Below are 9,035 nucleotides of genomic sequence, written 5' to 3' on the forward strand. Positions count from 1 at the left end.
TGATATGGCAAGATGCCAATATAAACACAGATAACAATGGTATTAAATTGCAATAGCCTATAGATTAAATGTAATGGAATATTCAACTAAGGTAGACTGCCTTTGTTCACAGTGCTAAGCTATTTATGGTTACTGATATACTCAGAGTCTCTGGCCCTCTCTTAGAGCCAGGCATAGTGAGCTGGCCCTCGGAAGAAAAAGTTTGGGGACCACTGCATTAACGCAACGCAACACAACACAGACCCCGCTTCTCTCGCGTCAATCACTGACAGTAACCTAGAATAAATGCATGGTGAAAAACACTTCCCCATGACAGACATCATAAAACACTGAAAGTTAATATTTTGTCACTAGCAACATACATCTGTCCTTTGTTAAATGTATTATGTTCCAAGTAGCCTATGCATAATTCTGCTTCATAAAGTTGAACAAATACATTTGGTTATTTCACAGAAAAATATAAATAGCCAGTTAGGGTCTACAGTGCAGAGTTGGTAAGTTATGGTAGGCCAACTTGCAGTGAACATACAAACAGGGGAAATTCTTTCTCTTGTATCTGAGTAGCCTCAGGTGCGCATGTAGACATAAGGCCGAACATGCAAGCGCCAATGAATCGTGCTCTCACGACAATCACGCCGTTAAACTTAAATAGGTTACTCTAAAAATCACTCTAAGTTCGCCTTCAAGCAAGGAAAATGATGATTTGAAGACTTGGAAGGGCAAGGGGTAGCAACAGGGCAACACAGAGACAGGCCCGATGGCAGGGCTGTTAAGAGCGTATTAAAAATATGGGATATTCTACGGGAAAACATTAATACGGCAAGACAGCGGGGGAAAGTTAAAATACATAAACACGGAAAAAGTTGGCATGCATTGTTTCGGTCCCCGTGCACAGGGATTATTTGTCATATTATTATTCACATATGATTATTTGTGAAATTGTGCAAACAGGCGCAACACATTGGAAAATGAAGGACTGGTAGCATGCAAGCTCACGGGAAAGATTGATTTAAGAACGTTATCACAGTGTGTGGCTGTGGCGCGGGCGGAAGACAGCGACAATTGGCAGGGGAGGGTCATGTCTTTTTTTAACAATTCTGTCGGAGGGTCATTGAACAATTTCTAGCAGGCAAGAGATCGCTTGTAACTCCGTGATAACAGGACGTAACAGGAAGGCATTTGGCTGAGCAACGGCGGTTAATATGCTCTATATTTTGTCCAAATGATGTCTGTCTATCATCGTTGCACTCGGAGAAAACCAGAATGTTTAATTTGTCCTGCGTTTTAATTTGTCCTGCGTTTTTCTACGGCTGCAAACGGGATTCACTCGCAGTTAACCAAATATTTCTTTATTAGGGCAGGGCAGGCATATTTCTGGCTATTAAATTATTTCTAAACGAGTTTGCTAAAGTCTGTAGTGAAGTCTGTGTAGGGTTTTCCAGGCTCCATTTCTTTTTACGAGACACCCTGCTCACTTGAGCCATCTACCGGTTGTTTGGGTTGTTGCAGCGTCTCACTGGAAAAATACAAATTAAAGTCGCGTGATCCCACGCGCGGACCGCGAATGAAGCTGGCCAAGTCGAAGCACTGCCCACTGTAGGAAAAACAGGACAATAGATCTCATGTATGCAAACGTGAGGGATGCTTACAGTGCCACCCCCCTTCCCCCACTGGGGAAGTCGGACCATAACCTCATTCATCTTCAGCCAATGAACAAGCCAAAAGTTCAGAGGCTACCAGTTGCCACGCGCACCTTCAGGAAGTGGACACCGGAAGCGGATGAGGCTTTGAGAGACTGCTTTGAGTCCACTGACTGGAGCATGCTACTGAATGGAGAGGACTTAGAGGAGGTCACACATTGCACTACTGACTATCTGAACTTCTGTTTGGACATTGTTGTTCCCACAAGGACTGTATGCTGCTATCTAAATAACAAGCCTTGGATAACCAGTAATGTCAAGACCCTTCTCAATAGGAAAAAGATGGCGTTTAAGAAGGGGGACATGGCAAAACTGAGGCGAGTACAGGGGGAACTCAAGAATGAGCTGAACTAGGCCAAGGAGGACTACAGAAGGAAGATGGAACAGAAGTTGCAAGAAAACAACATGAAGGAGGTGTGGGACTGTATGAAATCCATCACTGGCCTTAAGAAGAGCAGCAGCTCTGTGGAGGGAGACCTGGACAGGGCGAACCAGCTGAACCACTTTTACAACAGGTTCGATTGCCCATCCCCCAGCCCCCACCTCATTACCAGTGCAACACTCACCCCCACCATCACTGGATATTGCACCCCTCCCCCACATGGCGACCACTAACAACGAGGTGACAACGACCTCAGTCATCAGCCATCAGACACACAGACACCAGACGCTGCCCCCCTCCCCTCCCCCCCTCCATCATCACTGCTGATCAGGCTATCGCACCTCTCCCCCACATGGTGACCAGGAGTAGTGCGGCAACAATGGCTTCGGCCAATGGCCATCAGTCTCTAGCCACACGACAACCCTCTCAGAAGCACCCCTTCTCCTCCTCACCCTCCACTCACCTCACTCCCCCTATCATTACAGCTGATCAAGTAAGTTATCTTTTAAAAAAACTTCATCCTCATAAGGCAGCCGGACCTGACAGACTGTGTCCAAGGCTGCTCAAGGCCTGTGCTGCTGAACTGGGGGAGCCACTGAAGCACATCTTCAACTGGAGTCTACATCTCGGACAAGTTCCAACACTGTGGAAGACATCATGTCTCACCTCCGTCCCCAAGAAACCACACCCCAGTGAGCTTAATGACTTCAGGCCTGTCGCTCTAACATCACATGTGATGAAAACAATGGAGCGCCTGGTCTTAGGTATGCTCAGACCCCAGGTACGCCATGCACTAGACCCGTTACAGTTTGCATACCAGGAGAAAGTGGGCGTGGACGATGCCATCACTTATCTTTTACACAGGACACATTCTCACCTAGACAAGGGGAAAAGTGCTGTGAGAATCATGTTCTTTGATTTCTCAAGTGCTTTTAACACCATCCAACCCCTCAGACTGGGAGACAAGCTCTTGCAGATGAGTGTGGACGCTCACCTGGTAACCTGGATTACAGATTACCTGACCGAGCGACCGCAGTTCGTCAGACTGAAGAACTGTCTCTCTGACACTGTAATCAGCAGCACCGGAGCGCCACAGGGAACTGTGCTCTCTCCAGTCCTGTTCACCCTGTACACATCTGACTTCTGCTACAACACCGAGTCATGCAGAAGTTTTCTGATGATACTGCAATTGTGTGGTGTATCAAGGACGAGCAAGAGGAGGAGTACAGGAGCCTGGTGGAGGGCTTTGTGCATTGGTGCAAACTCAATCACCTTCAACTCAACACTTCAAAGACCAAGGAGATGGTGGTGGATTTCCGCAGGTCTAAGCCCGCTCTGCTACCAGTCTCCATTGATGGGGTCAATGTGGAGGTGGTAAGCACCTACAAGTATCTGGGTCTCCACCTGGACAATAAACTGGACTGGTCAGCCAACACTGATGCACTCTACAAGAAAGGACAGAGCATGCTGTACTTCCTGAGGAGGCTGTGGTCCTTCAATGTGTGCAGCAAGCTCCTCAGGATGTTCTACCAGGCTGTTGTGGCCAGCGCCCTCTTCTATGCAGTGGTATGCTGGGGAGGAAGCACAAAGAAGGATGCTGGGCGACTTGACAGGCTGGTAAGGAAGGCTGGCTCTGTAGTAGGAGCTGAACTGGAGTGCATCAATATCTGACAAAAGGACCCTAAACAAATTGATCAACATCTTGGACAATGAATGTCATCCACTCTACAGCACTATCAAAAAGCAAAAGAGCTTGATCAGCTGGAGACTTCGATCACTGCCATGCACAACTGAAAGGCTGAGGAAGTCATTTGTCCCCAGGGCCATTGAACTGTTCAATGCCTCACTAAAGGAAAGAGGAGAGAGACTTCTCTGCTTAGTCTGTCTGCCTCTCCACCCTCTCCATGTTTGAGTACTGACTGCCCACTACTGCTTTACTACTGTTTTACTAATGTACACAGCCTATTTTTTTCACTACTGTTTTACTGCTACACTGTTTTTCATGCTATATTAGCACACATGATCAATGCACGGTCAGGCTTTTGTTATAATACTGAATGAATGAATGGCTATAACCCTATTACCTCAACCTGTTCTTGCACTGACATAGTTTTTTTATTTTACCTTGTCTACATTATACTTTACTCTCCTATTTGTCCATATTATTTATGCTGGTCTCTAGACCTTATTCTTGCACTGTTGGACTAATCTGCCGTGCAAAGGCAAAAGGCCGTAACTTCAATTTTATCAAAAATGAGTTTTTGTCATTTTTGGAACAATGGGCATCAATTTTATCATGTGGACAAATATCTTGAGTCAATTTTGTTGTTTTCTTATCAAAATAAGATGCTGATTTTGCCGTAACTTCAAAAAGCAGAGGGTAAGCCAAGGCATAGCCCGTAACATCAGTTGTGGTTCTTTAGCTTTGTTTCGCGGCTCTATAGAACGCTGGAATTAAGTTACAGTGCACCGTAATTTCAGCGCAGCAAACCATATTAACATTGGTGGTGGGTAAAACAAAGGCAGAGTGTCTTATGCCTATGTATTGTATGTAGGCCTAATTGAAGCACTTCAGCCACACTTCAATAAAGTGAAAAGAAAATGTTGCAGTGGTTGTTTTACTATCTAGCATTAACTACTTCAGATTTTGTGAAATTCAGCTAGGACGTAGCCTAGTTAGCTAGTTAACTGTTCCTGATCCACAAATAGCCTACATGATAGATGTTGTGCCAGGCAACTGTAAGACACCATAAATGTCTCAAAGCCTGGATACTATTCTCGTTTTCTCGTGCCATACAGGGTGGCTAGCTGCCTGCCAATCTGCAAGTCCACTCACTGGCAGAAAACAAAGCGAGTGGGTTGGGGACGCCTCACGATACACCTCCCCGTCCCTCCCCGGCGAGGAGAACATGTCGCACACAAACTAACCCAGCAGATAGAACTTAGATCGCAGCTTACCTTTAAAAAAATCCATGGAAAACAACATCCACTGAGAAGACAAATCCATTGTTTAAATCCATCACAAGTTTTCAGCAAGCCCATTCGCAATATAATTATGTGCAGGCTAGCTAGCCTAAAATCTATCAAAGTGCAACGTTGTTCGGATGTTGTCATTCAATTTTAAGTGTCGCTATGAGTAAGCTATTAGCTAAAGCTAGACAGTGTTGGTTGCAAAATATTTGACTCCCATACGAACAAAACTACACAGCATGTCCTTAAGTCGATGTCCCTTTAATTTGTCAAGAAAGAAATCCAATCAATGTGTGACTCCTCCGCCGCCCGCATGACACAGACAGTAAATTATTATGTGTCCATGAGTAGCAAAATTCCTGTAATTGCATACGTTTCCAATGGCATTGGCTTGGATCATGTTGTGGCTGTTTTTTGGTTTTCTGGCTCTTAAAGTGTTATTTTACTTAAATTAAGTACAACGATAAAGTTTTAAAATGTTCCAGTGTAGCCTTCTCATTATTTTGTATTTTGTAATATTCTGTTGATGGAGGCCTAATATTAAGCCTTACTAGACAAAACTCACTAAATGTTATCTTAAGGCTATCATTGTTATCATATAAATGTTTCTATAGAGTGATAAAAGTCCAAATGGTCAATAAATTAGAAGTTAAGGTATTTTGCCTTTGTATGACCCATTATTGTTTTGCAGATAATGCAAAGGCAGAATACAGTAACTTCCAAATAAGGGTCAAAGGTCAAGTTTGAGCTGATTTTTTTTCCATGTAGATACATGTATTCATTATGACAATTACTTGGCAAATTTTCAGTGTCCTACCTATCATGCAATTGGCTGGACAACAAAAAAACTTTAAAGTCATTTTTCTCAGTTTCACACTCTGGCGAGTTAAGGTCTTTTGCCTTTGTAGGGCAGTAATGTTGGACTACTTTTTGCACCTTCACCATGACACTCACTCTCTTGAGCACCTTGCCATGCACTCACAACTAAAGGACTATGGTTGGACAACCTTTTGCACCTTCACCATGACACTCACTCCCTTTAGCACCTTACCAGTCCCGGCCCTGTCACTACAAGCGTCTTATGCTTGATCACCCTCAAGCACATTGGACTTTCTAAATTTAATTTATATAGTGTATTTATATAGTATATTTATATAGAGTCTGTTGGTTTTCAAATACAGTCGAGTCCGAGTCAAGACCGAGTCTTTGAGGAAGCAAGTCCGAGTCGAGACCGAGTCCTTTAGGAGTCGAGACCGAGTCGAGACCAAGACCATAAAAAAATTTCAGTTTTAATATTCATAATTTAATATCACCCCAGTTAATAATCAACAGTTAGGCCTACAGACTAAGCTAGATTGGGAATTGTTTAGAGGAGCAGTCTTAACGTCTTAATATGGACTATGCTGACCTACAGACACTCACCGGCAGCAGAGCCAGAGAGATAAATAAACGGCTCCGACGGTAGAATCTTTGCATTGCACCATGGGATGTCATTTTCAAATAATGCCGGTCAACATTGCATTTTATTATTATTGTTGTTATGCAGTGCTGCAGTTTTTACTGCCAAAGGTGTTGCGAGTCGAAGTGCTCACTAGCCTACACAACAACCACGGACATCTGGGGGTGGACAGGACCACAGATTTGATATGACAGGGGTGCTACTGGCCCCAGATGTGGCATGAGGTGCAAAAGTGGTGTTCTAAGTGTGAGCACTGTGTGGTTGCTAAAGCAAGACAACCCAAGCCAGAACCGTCTTGGGAAATATGTTAGCCACTAAGCCTTTGTAGATAATCTCCATTGACTTTACTCTCTTGGATTGGGCTAGCACAGGACAAGAGAATGTTCTGCTAGTCACAAATGTTTTCTCAAAGTTTACCCAGGCCTTTCCCACCCCTAATCAGAGAGCTTCCACCGTAGCTAAGATTCTAACTGAGAGATGGTTCTATGTGTATGGTGTGCCAAGGAGAATCCACTCTGATCAGGGGCGCAGCTTTGAGTGGGAGCTGTTGAAGCACCTGTGTGACACCTACATCATAACAAAGACTAGAACCACCACTTATCATCCAGAGGGAAATGGTCAATGTGAACGTTTCAACAGGACACTTCATGACTTGCTCAGGACCTTACCCCTGAAAAGAAGCGTAAATGGCCCCAGTTGCTCCCTCAGCCTATAATACCACCGTGTACCAGTCCACACAGCACTCCCCATACGAGCTGAAGCCACAGTTACCAGTCGACCACCTACTTGGAAATACTGGAGGTGACCACAGGGACAGTCCACCGACTGATTGGGTGGTGCAACATCAAGAGTACCTGACTTCTGTCTATGCTAGTGCTAGGAGACACTTAGAAGAGGCTGCGGCATATCGTAGGCATGGTGGTCCTAACACTGTGATCCTCTTCAAAGTGGTTGTATGCACATCCCACCTCACTGAGGCCAGGTGCAGGACAAAAAAGCTTATCAAGGAAAGAAGAGTAGTTGTCCGCACACTGCAATCATAACACATAACGCAACGTTTCGACCCACCAGGGTCTTCATCAGGCCTGATGATGACCCTGGTGGGTCGAAACGTTCCATGATGTTTTTAACTCAATAAATGTAGTTCTTCTGGGAGATTGCAGTGTGCGTTCCTGACACTGTACCCATATTACCATCTGGCACTCTAGTCTTTTTCTAGTGGGCAGTGGTATTGTAGTGGTTAAGGAGCTGGTTCTAGCGTGCAGTAGCCTGAAAGTTGTCGGTTCAATTCCCGGCTTCACTGTTATGGCCTTGAGCAAGACACTTAACCCCAAGTTGCTCCGGGGACAATGTGATCCCTTGTAATCTAGCTGACATACAGTATGTAAGTGACTTTAGTCAAGAAGTGTCTGCTAAATATAATGTACATGTAAACTCTTTTGCAAGAACCATTTTCACGGTCGCCACAAAATCCAGGATACATGGGTGTCTACCAAGTATGAAATTGTGGAGTGTCTTGATGGAATTGGCAGGCTGTATGGGAAAAAGGGCCCCCTTAAGACGTTCCACTCATAATACTGCCGGACAGCATTCAAACCCTTGTAAGTGCATGTTGTGTGTGATGTCTGTATGCTACTGAGACGCTTGAATTTCCCCTTGGGGATCAATAAAGTATCTATCTATCTATCTATCTATCTATCTATCTATCTATCTATCTATCATCTCTGTCATCACCTCACATACATACAGCACACTGCTTGCTACAGTAAGCCTCCTCTACATACTTGCTGCACACTGCCCCCCCCCCCCCCCCTTCCTACAACCACAGCACATTGTCTTCAGGATCTTCTCCAACACACATCCTCTACATACTTACAGCACACTGCCCCCACCTACCTACCCACACACACACACTACACACCCCCCCCCCCCCTCCCCCAAATACACAGCACATTGTCTCATGAGGAAGCTTCTCCAACACACATATTGCACACTGCCCTCTCCCCACATACACAGCACACTATCCCATCTCCCCGGTCATCCCCCCAACACACACACCAAGACCCCTGGCAGTTGGGTTAGCCCCTTGAGCCGTGGATCTGCCCAAGTTTTTCCTTGCCCCTGTTGCTCTTGGGTGCTCCTTGTTGGTGCCCCCCGCCCAATCCCAATCCTCCCCCACCTTTCTTATGCAGCCCTTGCCACTTAATCTACTAAACCCCTTCTACTGCACTTTTTATTTCCAAGACAAATTTCTCTTAAGGTAGACAATAGAATGACATTGCAGGTCAAAGAAAGCATCAACAAAAGCAAAGATTAAGAAATCGTTTTGACATAGGCAACAAGGGTGGAGGTGTTTTTACACTTTTCAGACACTCAAAGTTTGAAAACTAAGGTTGTTGGTTCTAAAACAATATCCATTCTACATTATCTGGGGGTTTTGAGTGCAAAAAATGGAATTAATTGTCAAAAAATTAGAAGAAAATGTGAAAATCACTTTTCAGATTAGATATAATCGCTTATTTTA

Source organism: Alosa sapidissima, chromosome 24, assembly GCF_018492685.1.
Source record: "Alosa sapidissima isolate fAloSap1 chromosome 24, fAloSap1.pri, whole genome shotgun sequence".
NCBI classification, from domain to species: Eukaryota; Metazoa; Chordata; class Actinopteri; order Clupeiformes; family Clupeidae; genus Alosa; species Alosa sapidissima.